At 41.2% G+C, this 14,455-nt stretch overlaps 1 protein-coding gene and 1 long non-coding RNA gene across 4 annotated transcripts in view; one reads left to right on the forward strand and one right to left on the reverse strand.

The window, feature by feature from the left end:
* Positions 1–8,366, reverse strand: part of ZFHX4 (zinc finger homeobox 4) — a 189,781-nt gene extending 181,415 nt beyond the window's left edge. For 2 of the 3 annotated variants that reach the window (XM_041769261.1, XM_041769254.1), the window contains exon 1: positions 1–198. This exon is cut by the window's left edge and continues 490 nt beyond it. The gene's annotated coding sequence lies outside the window, so the exon portion shown is untranslated. Of the gene's footprint in view, positions 199–7,367 lie in introns of those variants that run through there. The other variant, XM_041769256.1, reaches the window with a different exon arrangement.
* LOC121498888 overlaps positions 1–14,455 on the forward strand; it is a 45,160-nt gene that overhangs the window by 2,303 nt on the left and 28,402 nt on the right. The window contains exon 2 of the long non-coding RNA XR_005989940.1: positions 8,373–8,579. This is a non-coding gene — a long non-coding RNA (uncharacterized LOC121498888). The remainder of the gene's footprint in view (positions 1–8,372; positions 8,580–14,455) is intronic.

The following is a 14,455-nucleotide window of genomic DNA, read 5'->3' on the forward strand; positions in this document are numbered from 1 at the left end:
TAGTGAGGTGATCAACATTCCCCAGACTGCAAATGACGCGCAGCCCGGACTCGGAGCAGCCCGGGAGCCTCGCGGCTTGCAGGGCTCGGAGCGCTGCGGCGGGAGCCCGGGACGCTGCGACCGCGGCGCGGGCAGGGGATGGGGATCTCCGGGGCTCGCACCCCACGCGCCCCTGCGCGCGCGACTCCCAAACTTCATTAGACACACACACACACACACACACACACACACACACACTCTCTCTCTCCCCTCTCTCTCCCCCCCTCTCAGCAAAAAGGGAGAGAAAATAAAACATAAATACCAGCAAAGCAATGCCCTTTAACCAGTCGGATTTTTTTTTCTTTTTTGTAATTTTAATGAAGCAAAGTCATTATTATCGGACCAGGGATTTGTTTACCAAGGGAGCTTTAAGAAGAAATCCAAGTTGGAGTAGTGAAGAGTTTGTCCTCTGCCTGATTTATTCTGTTGTGTACAAGAACGCATTTTAAGGGGCAAATGCGGGGGCCTGAGCGAATATGCAGATGTATGTAAATAAAGGGTGCCTGGCAGTGTGCAAACACCGCTGGGGCCCAGCCTATTTCGGAAGGAAGGGAGGCTTGCACTCTGGGTTCACAGGCACCTATGGAAACACCGTATCCTTCGCTTGCACCCGCAGGAGAGAAAACCCAGGGCAGGGAAGGTGGAAGTGGCTAGTTGAGTCAAAGTAAACTTTCAAATGAGACTAAGTGATAGGCGCAAGGGTGATAGTGGGGATATGGTTCTGGCCTTTATGTAATATTTTTGAATATTTTATCAGAATTGCATAAGTTCAGTGTAATAGCTTTAAGAAGACTTAGGGAGGGAAAAAAAAAAACCCTTTCATCTTGCAAGTCTGTTGAATTATCTTTCTTGAAGCACATTATGATGAATTTTAAAACCCCACTACAGATCTCATTAGAATGAAATATACTTGGTATTTTCTGGTGCAAAATTTAAGGTGGCTGATTCTCATTTGAAAATCTAATTATCTCTTTCCAATATTACAGATGTGAATATGAGTGACACTTTCATTAAAAGATAATTAACTAAAACTAGGAATAGACATACTTTTAAATACCCCCTACTGAATATCTGAATATGGAATATATATATATATATATATATATATATATATATATAATCACTTGCTACTCAGATAGCATCTCGATACACTGCTACACCACAGGTCACAAGTAGACACCATCTATGTAATATTTCAAAAATAGGGATTTTACAGAGAAGGTGAAAGCACAAACCAAACAAGCTAAAAACAGGAAATACTTGCAATGTCCAGCTTCCTGGACAGGTAAGGCATCAGCTGCTTTTGAGTTGACAGGTCTTTGAAGTTCTGGATCGCCAGGATCTGTTTCAAAACCATGTCTTAGGCCTTAAGCACCAAATCTACCAAATACCAACAAAAAGGTTTATCGCACAAGCACTAAGAACAGCAGAGGCTGCAAACACGCATCTTTCTGGGCCTGAAACATTTCGTTATCGGGGAACATTTGGAAAATCCTAAAAGTGATGTAAATGGCATTAAAAACCAAACAAAACACCTGGGAGGATAATAGCATAGTCCTCAAAAGAGCAGACCTAGGCCCAAATCAGAAAAGCTGGTTGCCCACAGCCGCTGGCTAAGGTTACAATGAAAGTCCAAAGGCTTGGAGTAGAGAATAAAAACCTAGATATGGTCTTTATTAAGAGGGGGGAAAAAAATAAGAAAGCAAATCACCACCTTAGGAATCTGAAGTCAATGTATGTACTAGTATAGTATAAACCAGGGCTACTAAGTGTTAACAGAAAGAGAATCATCTACCTCTCCAAAGACTCCATTCTGTTTTAAACTTGTTTGGGAAGAAATTTGCTCAAAGTGTATGGCTTTCCAAGATTTTTAAGTTACTTTGTTTACAGTCTTGTCTTCACAGGGTAATGGTATCAATGGTGTGCTAACTGTCTGATTGCACCTCAGCTGAGTTTATGCATGTGCTTTAAGAAACATACATGGCCACGGTGGTAAAATTTTAATTCTCTGTAACTTGCAAGTGAGGAAGGTGTTTATGTAGCATTGCTGTTTACAGACAAACACCCCAGAGAGCAAAAATTCTGGCTTTAGAAAACTAGTTGAGGTGTGTGTTGGGGAAGGGGGTGGGGGCTTTTAAAAAGACTGAGGGGAAATGAAGGCAAGGGAGACTTTCAGGTTCAAATCAGAAAAGATCAAGCCCTTTGCGGGAGAGGGCTCCATGTACAAGCTCACTGATGGAAAAACCATTTCCTGCGATTTCAGACGGGTAAATGCGTATGATGAAGGAAACACCTGAGAACAATAAGTCTGTTTCAGGCTCAGGTGAAGAAAGGGGTCTATTTCTGGCGTGGAAGAATAGGGAAATGATGATCATTTCGTTTTCAAGTTCTCCTTTATTTCTTTTGCCTTTTTTCTCCCTGAAACATCATCAATAACATTAATGTCATTAATGTCAAAACACCAAACGTCAAATCAGGAAAACCATTTTAAAAATTTGGAGGCTATTTCTCCTCTACGCCCCCCATCCCTCTCTTTTCTTGGAAAATACACCCTTCTCTTTTCTTAGGAAATCTCTCTCTCTCTCTCTCTCTCTCTCAAGTGTGTGTGTGTGTGTGTGTGTGTGTGTGTGTGTGTGTGTGTGTGTGTGTGTGTGTTGGGGGGGGAGCGGTTACTGAATTCTAAGTAAGAAAACAAAAGGAAGGAGGATTTGTAAGAGGAGCGCCCACTTTTGCAACCCCCTCTGCCAGCGAGTATTCCCACTCCTCGCCTGTGTGTGTTCTTTTTAATCATCTCTCTCTCATCCTCTTTCACCTCCTTCCTAAGAAGAGAAGCTGGGGTGAGGGTCGGGGTTAATGGGCTGAGGGGATGGGGCAGAGAGGGACTAGCGCGGAGTCAAGAGTCTCCTCCAGGGCTCGGCCTCGGAGCGCGCCCGCGCGAGGAGGGTCCCGGGGAGAAGCGGCTGCAGGTCTGCGTGGGGTGGGCCCGGGGGCGCGGAGCGCGGCGCCGCGGGCAGGGGCGCGGCGAGGCGGGCGAGCCCGAGCCCAGCCCGCGGGCCGCTCCGGGCCAAGGGCGCGATCTGCCCGGCTCGCCCCGGCTGCGCCCCGGCCCCTGGCGCCCTCCTCCTCGGCCCCTCGCCCCAGGAAGCCCAGCTGCTCCTCCCGGGTCTCTGCGGACCCCTTGCCGTCCACCTCTGACCCCGTCTCCCCCCCCCGCCTCCCCCCCCCCCCGCCAGCCCCCACTCTGCTGTCCCTAAACTCTGCGCGAACCCGCCGCCGCCCTCAAGGAACGTTCGGCTACTTTGTATTTCAAAGTGAAAGGAGCAGAGGTTTCCCTGCCGCACCGACAACTTTCCCTGCACCCTCCTGCACACTTTGCAGGGGCGACCCCGGGCCGGGCCGAGCCCACTCCCGGGCGCCGAGCGCCGAGTTGGGGGGAGAACCAGAAAGGGGGTACCAGCTGGTTAGGTGTTGAGTGTTGGAAGCAAGCAGTAATTAATATTGAGACAAAAGGTAATTTCCACTTCTCGACTTTTCCTTGGCGTATTTTATTCCCCAAATCTGTGCGGCGGACACTCTGGGCTTTGCAGCCGCTGGAAGGAGTCTCCCGCTGTCTGTTCCCGGACCCCCCTCCCCACCCCCGCCCTGCCCTCAACCGAGTCTGTAACAAATACCCCACCTCCCTCTCCCTCCTGTCCCGCCAGCTCAACACCAAGCCCAGCCCAGGGGGAAAAGGTTCCCAGTCTTTTGACCGCGCATCCGGGATCTATAGATGAGCTCAGTTTGAAACGAGGTATTACAAGATTTCAGCGTTAGGAACCCTTTATATCACCGCAGACACTTTCAGATCCTCAGCCCCCCTCCTCCTTCCCTCTTTTTGTTGGGTCTTCTCCACCCGGGGGCTATTTAACAAAGGCAGTCGGTTAACTAACATTTTTTAACTCAGCAACTCCTTTCCAAAACACACTTAAACTTGATACCAGTGTCTGTCATTTTGTGAGTGGGGAGGTGTGTGTGTCTGTGTGTGTGTGTGTGTGGGGGGTGTGCAAAGGGGAGACGTGAAGTTGTCAGTGAATCAGAAAGTGCAGGGCTTATTTGGGATGGTGTCACAAACACATTATATTTACAGTGAAATAATTCAAGAATTAGTGTGGAAGAGTGCCAAATTTCATTACTACGAAAAAAAGTCTTTTTTTTTTTTTTTTTCTTGAGAACTCACAAAGCAGGGGGAAGAGGGGGCCGGGAGGTTAAAATATGACCTAACATCCAGAATGGACACTCTCTTTGATGGTGAGGGTGAGCCAGATGAAATGAAATTCAAAAAGGAAAGACATTTTAAGTGTGTATGTGTGTGTAGCATTTGTGGGCAGTTAAATCTGTCGCTGGATGACTCCCTCCCCTCCCCCAACCTGCTTCTTATCTCCTTTGTGGTCTTTTTTGTCATAAAAATGCCCCCATCTTAATCCCGGGTCTCTATCTGTCCTTCCATATTTCTGTATGTTTCTCTCTTTCTAACTAAAGTCCCTTTTTGGTTTTTATTTGCAGCAAATCTCTTTTACCTTTTTTTTCCCCCCTGGAGGTTCTGACCTGGTTCTACTAGTGTTGCTGGGGGGGGGGGGGGGGAGGCAGTCATTATTATGCAAAGTTAGGCACAGGTAAGGTGAGGAATGGGGGAAAAGGGAGGAGTTATAGAGGGTCTGAGGAGGAAAGAATTAGGGAGTGGAGAAGGGATAGGAGGAAGGGGGAGAAAGAAAAGTCAGACGCCCTCTGGCCTTTCAGAGGTCAGGGCTCAGACAGTGCTGTGACCTCCTTTCCCTCTAGGCAACCAGCCCAGTGTTTATAAACAAAATCAGACGGGACTCTCCCCAAACAATAGCACTTCACTAACTTCACAGGCACTTCTACAGCTCTTATGCAAATTAATGAGGACTCCTGATCACTTACCACTACACACCCCCACCCCCCTCAGCACTTGGATTCACACTTAGAGCACCCAAACCCAGAATCACAAGCACACCCTTCTCAAAACACATGGAGGTATTTCCAGCAAACATATCCAACAAAAATTTTACGTTTCATCTGGGGAAGATCTCTAAGAGACAACGATGCAGATGGGAAAAGATAGATAAGTGGGAAAAGAAAGAAAGAAAGAAAGAATTGAGAGTTCACTGAGTAAAAGACAAATCTGTGCGCTTTTAAAACCTGATACATCTATATCTAGTCAAGGCAATGCTGTATAGACAATATACGAAACACTGGCCACCAAATAGAATTATTTGAAAACAGGACATTACATTCATCCCAACATCCACATTTCCAAGACAAAACTGCAGATCTTTATAGTTGAAGAAAAGCCACCACCTCTGTATGTAACGTTCCTAAATATTAGACACAAAAGCACCATTAAATCCTATAGCAAACAAACAGCCCATCTGATCTAAGTTACAAAATGTATAATTAAATCCATCTTCAATTACAGAAGGCAGCTAGCAGAAACTAAATCAAAGATTTTGAAACAAATGTTGATTGCCAAGGTACAGAAATGATAGCTTTACATTATATTGTAACCAAAACTCCATTTCAGGAATAAATTACAAGATAGGAAGGAAAAAAAAAAAGGTGAAAGCAAAAGAGAGAGAGAGAGAGAGAGAGAGAATTAAATGATTTCAAACTTTTGCTTTTAAATGATTATTACTGAAAGTCTAAGAGAAAAAGGTTAAAGAAAATATACCTCAGAGCAAAAAGATCATCTCCTTTTCTTCTTTGTCTATCAGTCCCCTGTTAAAGCATATGGAAAATGTTTTCAAAATGCCCAGATTTGGCACATTGTCATTGCAAAGAGAGGAGCGCAGTGATGCTGTTAGAGAAAATGGGAAATAAATTCAGGATTGGGTGCTGCCTCCTTCAATGCGGATTTATCTAAGTTTAATTTAATATTCCGCAATCACTGAATGATCGCATATAATTCACCAAGATTTTAAAGGGCTTTATTTAAATACCTTGAGCAAAAAGAGAATGAAATTTAAACCATTACAGCCATTGCTTATATTTTTTTTTATTTTCCTATTAGAAGAACTTTAACTGGCAATTTCTAATAATAAAAGGAAAAACGATAAAGGTTTGGATTTTTTAAAGGGAGAATGTTAAAGGAAAGCATTAGCTTTATTAAAATCATTCTGAACATAAAATCAAAAAGCACAAAATGGTTGTTTGTAAAACACTAAACCTTTAATCGATTTTATTGGCATTCCGATCGATTAGATAAACGGAAATCTATAGCAAACATCAAAGCATTTAAAACATTTTCTCTATCTCATTTATAAACAAAACTTTTCTTTTCAGCAGAAAAAAATGATTATCAAACGACTAACAGGAAATTCTTCAGATATCAAATTACGATAATAAAATTATTTCCACATGGAAAGGGATAATGACAATGATGATAGTAATTACAATAATGAATAATTCAACAACCCTTTGACATGTATGTTAGAACCTCCAGCAGAAACCGCTCTAAAGAGGGGGGGGTACCTTAAAATAAATACTTTATTTTTTTTTTAATTGAAGGATAGTTGAGAATACTTTATTTTTAAAGGAAATGTTTTTTAGAGATGACTCTGGGGGAGTAGCTTAGGTGTGGCTGTCGGACAAGTGTTAATCTCCCTGCAATTGCAAACGAGTCCATTTCTTCGCCGGTGTTTTCCTTCCCACTTGCTACTTCTTATTGGCAAAAATTAATATGCAAATGTCAATGAGCCCTTCCAGGTTTGCAAACTTGTATCCCGACCTGTCTCTTACTTATTCTAAAAAGGTGATTCTCCCATTATAGAGGAAGGGGGGGAGGTGGGGAGGCCAAGAGCAGCTTCCCCAGACCTGAAGGTGATCACACAGATGATCTCTGAAGTGAAGGCGACCAATTTATTCGGAGATAGGGAAGCTGCTGTCCAGAGAAACGCAGCCAGCAGAGCTTATGGCATTTTAGCTGCTGCAAAGGGAAGTGCTGCTGTAACGGGTATTATGTTTATTTGTTAAAGAAAATCAATGAAAGTGGCTGTAAAGTAGTTAGTGAGGCGTGTGTTTGGGACTCGCGGTGAATCGTGACTCTGGCAGGCGGAAGGAGCCGCGCTTGCCCCGGCCGGGGAGGTGCCCGCGCCGCCCGCAGCCGGGGAGCGCGCCGAGCCGCACCTGGCCTGGAGCGCGCGGGGGCCTGCCGCGCCCCGCGCCCCGCGTCCGTGGCTCCAGCTCTCTGCCCCGCGCGGCCCGGGTCCCGGCGCCGGCACCTTCCACTCGCCGGCGGGGGCCTTCCCACGCCCTCCCTCCGCACCACACACCTTTTTCCTCCTTTTCTCCTACTGACTCTGGCCGTTTCCTCCTTGACGCTACAGGTCTGAACTTCTCTACGCCTTTTCCTCCTATTGGAGCCTCCCTCTTCTGAACCTCGAGGTCTCTTCGGTGAATCGCGGAATATTTCTTTCCTACCCCGCCCCTCCCCCAGTTGCCTCTCCTGCCAATTATTTAGCACCCGGGTCTTCTTACCCTCGCACTTCTATCCTCTCCTCCAGACATTCCAGAGAGTTCTCATCACACCAGAATGCACTTTTTCCTCCTCCTCCTCCTCCTCCCCTTGGATTGGGGAGCTGGGGGGTGGAGGGGGGGAGCGCAGGATTTTGAGTGGAACTCCCAGGGGTTTTATTCTATTCTTTTAACAGCTTTACTTTCCCTTTTCTTCTTTGCGTAACCTTCACCTACCTACTAATTTGTAACAGAAGCGGGTTCTTTCCCTTTCATTTCCCAGTTTACAGTTTCCGTCTGGGGCCGTGCGTGGCCCGTGCACCCTCGGGCTCCCCCCTCCCGGGCCGCCCCCGGCAACTGCGGATCACGTACTGGGGTGCGGTCTCCCCGCACTTTCTCTCCTCGGAATAAGTTAGTTGCCCTGATTTCAAGTTCTCCGCCGAGCGCCTCTTTATTTGTCGAGCTCCCCCGCCGCCCAAAGAACGGGTGGGGGCGGGGGTGGGGGGAAAAGGTGCATCCCCCACTTACATCCCTCTTAGCAACCTTTTACCCCCGGTCCCACCACCCGCCCAGGTAAGGTCTTGGGTGAATAACAACGAATTCTGGAACATTTTCCCTCTCAGAGCGTGCAGAGGGCTCATGAGTTATCTTGAGAGGGTCTCAAACCCCTCCCGGGTATCTCTGGCTTCGAGGGGTCACCGTTTCAGCCCCCCACCCCCACCCCCACCCGCACCCCTCTTTCTCCTTCCCTCCCTCCCTGGCCGCCCTGGCTGCGGGAGGGGAGCGCAGGCTAAAGACCTCGTCCTCTCGCTGCTTGTTTCTAGCTGCTGCAGCTGCCGCGGAAATTCGCTGTGGCCGCTGCCTCTTCCCGCTTTAATCCCAGACCTCCAGTCATTGGGCAGCTCCTCAGAGGCAAGAAGTCAACACCATGGCAACCCGACAAGCCTATCAAATCACCGGCTGGCGTGACAGCAGCAGCGCTGCAGGCAGCAGTGGGCTGGGCGGAAGAGCAGAGTGGCCACGACGCTCAGGTACACAGTCTGGGAGTGGACAGCAACTGTCAGCCTCCAGTTCTGGCTACACAGATGTGCACCACCAGTTCACACCCCTACCCTAGGTCCCCTAGCAGGTGAGGAGGAGGAGGAGGAGGAGGAGGAGGAGGAGGAGGAGGAGAGGAGGAGGAGGAGGAGGAGAATGACATAAACACACATATAGGATTAGAAGAGCTTCGGGAGAGAGTTTCAAGCTAAAAGTAATCGAAGCCCTAGATTTTATGAACTGAGGGTACCTTGTGCCCCAGCAGTAGATGAGACCAAGTCACAATAGCCACAGAACCAAATTTAAAGGGTTTGCCCAAAGGCGTGGGATTTTTCTTCCCCAGTTCTGTCAGCTTGCCTGCGCAGAAGTAATGCAACGTTGTGTTCTGGAGTTTCAAAAGTATAAAAGAGAATGTTACACTTTTAACTTTGTCTGCGAGTGTTGGAGTCTGCAAAAAAAAAAAAAAAAAAAATACGGCTCAGTATCAATTTCAACTATGCTAACTGACTGCCTTGGAAATGACCTAAACTTTGCCTTGTGCTTTCCTAAAATGTGTGCTTTGTGTAAGGTGTGTTCTAGAGCTTCTCTGAAGAGAAGTAACCGAGGAGACTAGGGAATGGGTAACTAGGAAATCCGTGCATTCCTCTTGGGCCTACTTCATCTTTCGATTTCCTAATTTTTCTCAAACTCCCAAGTAGGCAAAGAGAAGATGTCAGGATTTCCACTAATAATTCAGAGCACTTTTTTAATTTACGTGGTTTACTTTGAAACTGCATTTTACTTTTCCTTTTTTTTCGTATTTTAAAAGCAAACAATGTTTTTGAGAAACATGCAACATATTTCTTATCAGCTCACCCAAATATTTGAACAACAATAAAGAATGCTATTATTGACCATATATCACCCTCTATCATTTATCTTGTGTTGATTTCTGATTTTGAGAGCACAAGTTTGTTGAAGTTGTATAAGGCGGGAAGAGAAATTCCATTCAGTAACGAAGTTAATGTGTCATCGTGAGGGAATCTTCTATGAATTCTAAAATCTACCTTTAAGTCCACTCCACATAAACACAATTCACTAAATAAACTATTTTCATATTGATCTAACATTTTTTATGAAGAGGCTCTCAGTGTGTAAGTATTTAAGTTATACTTGGCATGCATAAAATACTAGAGACCTGGAAAGGTTTCTCAAAACAGCAATTGCAATATTAAGCAGAATAAGGTAGAGAGCCAATTTTTGTGGCTCTAAGGAGAAATTCAGTGAAATCTTGAACTTCATTTCCTTACTTTTCCTATATTTCATTGTCGATGGATTCTATATTAAAACAGTACTTTTCAACATACAATTTATTGTATACCAAAAATGAGATAATAACTGACACTGGAGAAACAGGTCATGATATACTAGAGAAAACTTTTGGATGTAATGTGATTTTTCCTACACTGAAACTCTAATAACATTCTGGTAGCATTTTCTTTTTCTGTGCTACTCTGCAGAGTTGTTCAATGAAGAACGGTCAAGCATAGAGAGCTAAAAGTTGGTTGTAGTCTAAATGGTTATGTCAGTGCCAAGTTATCCATATCCTTGAATATTTTTGGCTAATTCATATTGCATCTAACAAATATTGAGTGTCTATGTGGGAAATGTAAGAAGAAGCACAATACTACAATTTTTAATTAAAATGCATATATTTAATCTGTTATCTTTCAGAACCGAACTTGTAAATTTAAAATGTTTTTAAAAGAGAAGTTAAATGAAGTATTCAAAAATCTTGCAGTACATTTCAACTTCAGTAAGAATAAATGAACACAGGAGATATGATAACATTTAAAAGTTTATTTTATTTAATAAATTATGTATCCTGAGTTATTGAAAAATTTAAAATACTCTAGGATCTATCATACTGTTTGTGATGGATGTGTAGTTTTACTAGTCAAAGACATGAACAGATACCATCATTCAAACGTCCATCTATATGTAATATTTCTAATTTTAAAAAGTTAAAATGAGATGAAGTAAGTAAATTGATACATTATATATAAATGAAAGCAAACATCTAAATATTCTACTGAGTTCTTTAATTTTCTTAGAAATTCTTATTTTTTCTTTATCGTAAGCTTGCCATGTAGATTATTGAAACTTAAAACAATTTTTGTAAATACCATACGGATACTATTTTTTAATCAAAATCAATTCTAATGTCTACCTTAAAAATACCCTCAGATCATACAATATATGGCCATCTGCCTAAATATAGACTAATGTACATGCCACACACATGTTGCTAGTCATCTCTACATTCAATTCCGTACATTTAAAGCTGGTCTCTACACTTTTAGTGTTTTCAGTATAGATGCTCTTGGAAAGAGGAAATTTCTCTTTTTTAGCCAATAAAAAATAAGACAGTAGAACTAAATGTAGTTTAAATGCTAAATTTAAAGAAAATCAGTAAAAGGATGCCTTGCTCGTTTTCAGCAGAACGGATACCATCTCCATAGAGTTCATTCTTGACCTTACCTGAGTAAGTACTTTAACTTAAAGTATGAGATGCACCTAGAGGGGTAATACATTGAGCTTAATAGGAAGACAGTTAATAACCTTTTTTCATCCTCGTGCACTATCAATCATGGCTGTCACCAGTCTGCTGAATCAAAGCAAAAGTGTTCTTCACAGATGACTGATTAGAAACGCAAAATCACAAGATCCATCTTCATGGTCACTTTTATTATAGTCATTTTTAAACTGACAGCAACCTGCTCAGTTTCAGCACACTGGGCATCACAAATAGTGTCACTCAGTGCAGCTGAGCATGAGAAGAGGTTGGTTGGATTATACTTAAAAATAATTAGGCCCTCAACCCTTTGTGGAACCAAGAAAAAGGTATTCCTCTTTCCATGCCCCTGTTCCCTCCTCCCATAACTTGCTCTGATTCCATTGTATCATTAGCTTACCATCTTGAAGGGAAGCAATGCAGGGTATAGTTTTATCCTCGCTAATTATCTAGGAATTAGGGAATGAATACATCCACTTGAGAGTTACAGATAACTTTTTGTCCACTGCTTTTTGTCAACATCGTGACAAACAACAACACTGCTACCCTTATAGTTAAGTTAAATAGGGTTCTTTTTACACAGAAATAGGTTTATAGACTAAAGTCTTCAGGAATCTAGGCAGCTAGGTATTAGTGAATGATTCTTGCTATAAGGAGCTCTTCTCAGTAGAAAACATTTAATAGCACCACCTGAATGCTGTAGCACTGGAATTAACTGAGGTTATAATTCTCCAAATGCATAATCTTAAAGGTGGTCAAGATATTTAACTATTAAGTAGCGATATAAATTTTCCATATGCAACCCCATATTATCTCCTTTTCAGCCCTAGAGTATTGAAAAATGACAAATTGGAAAACCAATAAGTAGATGTACATAAAAATCATTAAACTAGAGGGTTTGAAATAGTTTTGTCTGAGTCAAAGGGTAAGGAACTTTGTCTTTAACTTAGTCTTGATCTTTATGCTACAACGACCCCCTTCAGCTTTATTTCATGATATTTTCATGCATGCCTTTAGAATATTTTATGATACTATTGGGTACTAATGATATAAAAACTTATATGAGAAAAATTTTAATAGAAACATTTAAAAATATATTGTGATTCTTGTGCTCATCCTATAGAGTTCTTTTTCATATTCAGAAAGGAAAATCCAATTGGGTTTAAATTTTAATTCAGTAAATTTAACTTAATGCCCTATTTTAAACGTCTATACAGTCGTCGTTTCCTTTCATCTCAAATATTCATTTTCTTGTTAATAGCAGAGCACACACACACACAGAGAGAGAGGAAAGGAGAGAGAAAAATTTATCAATATTTTTTTACATAGCTTAATGCCTTCATATTCATTTTCAAACATGTTTAATATTCTAACTTTAATACTTCTTTGTGAAACTACCTATCCTTTTCCTCTGGCTCTCTCTCCACACCCACACACCCACCCACTCACCCACCCACACATACACACACACACACACTCACATATACACACCTGTATTGCTTGATTCTAGATTATAAGAATGCTTTTCTTTTCTGCACAAAATGCATAGACAAGATACACATGATATATACAGATTATATAATTACACGTATATAATGGAATATATTTATTTTACATGGATATAATAGATGCATAAATGTACTCTCTGTATATGTACATAAATGTATAAGAAGATTAATATTAATTTCCTTAAATGTTGTACTTTATGTTTCTAGAGATATATGTATTTAAAATAAAGAAATTATGAAATATTCCAGTTAACTATCCAGTTTGATTTTATCTTTTTGAGCTAAGTTAAATTGTTTTAGAATTTAGATAGATGTATGTGCTAGTTGATGTTTTAAAATATTTCCATCTTATAAAAATTGATAATGACAATACTCAACATATTGTTCAGTATGTAAAATTATATTTAAATGAATTGTTTACATCCTTTAAAAGCTGTATAATTACATAAATGACAATGTAAATCACCTTAATGAGTTCGTATTCAGTTTACTTTAATGATAAAAATATAATTTCTCCTGACAAAATGTGTGTGAGTGTGTGTGTGTGTGTGTGTGTGTGTGTGTGTGTACATTCTCTGGTGTGTATGGGTGCTTAGTTTGGGTAAGTTTACAAATTTAAAAAAGATAACGTCCCATAGAATTCAATAAGATTGCTTTTAAAGCTAATTTTTAGTGTAAAAGATTCGTTCTGCCCACGTTCTACTAGCTGAATATTTATGGAAGAGAGATTTATCTGAAATATCTGGACTTGGTGTGGCACTTTTTGCTACAAACCTAACTCAGTGAGATGATATGCATGATATTTGGCATCATCTTGGTAACCTACGCAGGTAGTCACAATAGATCCAATATGAATTTTTGATATACATCATAAATATGAGCATTTATAAGGCTTATGAAAATTATAGATCTAAAATCATGTTTTCCTCTAGACAGGTCTTAACAAACTGAAAACAATTCCTTCCTTTATATTTTTAGAAACTTAATCAAAACTACTTTTTTAAAAAAAATAGTTTGTTTCAGAAGTTACTATGAAGCATTTTGATTTGAAAATTTTATCTTTGACATCATATGAAAACAAAACTCACATTTTAAACTTAATGGACAATTAATCTTAAAAGTCTTTTGGGGGAAAAAAAAAGCAGCATCTTAATTTACCTGAAATGCTTATCTGACTATTTTGTTGTTGTTAGTTTTAACAACCTATATTGTTTTGTGTGAATTTGCTTCATTGAGAATGTTATGTTTAAGTGAATATATAGCCATACAATATAATTAAATATCAGAATATCATGTGATAAACGGGCTAGCAGGAAACTCTCATCATTTAGTTGTTAGAGATACACTTAATACATAAAAAAAACATATTCATCAAGGAATATTTTGAACTAAAAAAAGACTAATGTTTATACATTTCAGTTTGGGCTGGAATTTATATTTGCACATTGCATGTAATATATGATATATGCATCTGTATACACAATTATACCTAAATACTATTATATCTAGATTATTGACTTCTTTAAAAGGTAAAATGCTGTCACACACAAATATTACAATTATCATTGCCATCCCTGCACTTATGGAACCTGAATATGCAATTATGGCATTTCTCTCTTTCCTAAAGTATGATCTTCCCTTGGTACTGGAATTGTTCTTTGTTGAATCTTTGTGATTAAAAAAAAAAAGCTGTTATATGAGTGTCAGCTTGCAATAAATGTGTGAGAAGATGTACGGTCAGGATAGACTGGCCATCTCTTAGCGTGTCTTTTCTACCTGGGCTTCAGAGCTCTGGCTCCCAACTAGT

This window comes from Vulpes lagopus, chromosome 9, assembly GCF_018345385.1.
Source record: "Vulpes lagopus strain Blue_001 chromosome 9, ASM1834538v1, whole genome shotgun sequence".
NCBI classification, from domain to species: Eukaryota; Metazoa; Chordata; class Mammalia; order Carnivora; family Canidae; genus Vulpes; species Vulpes lagopus.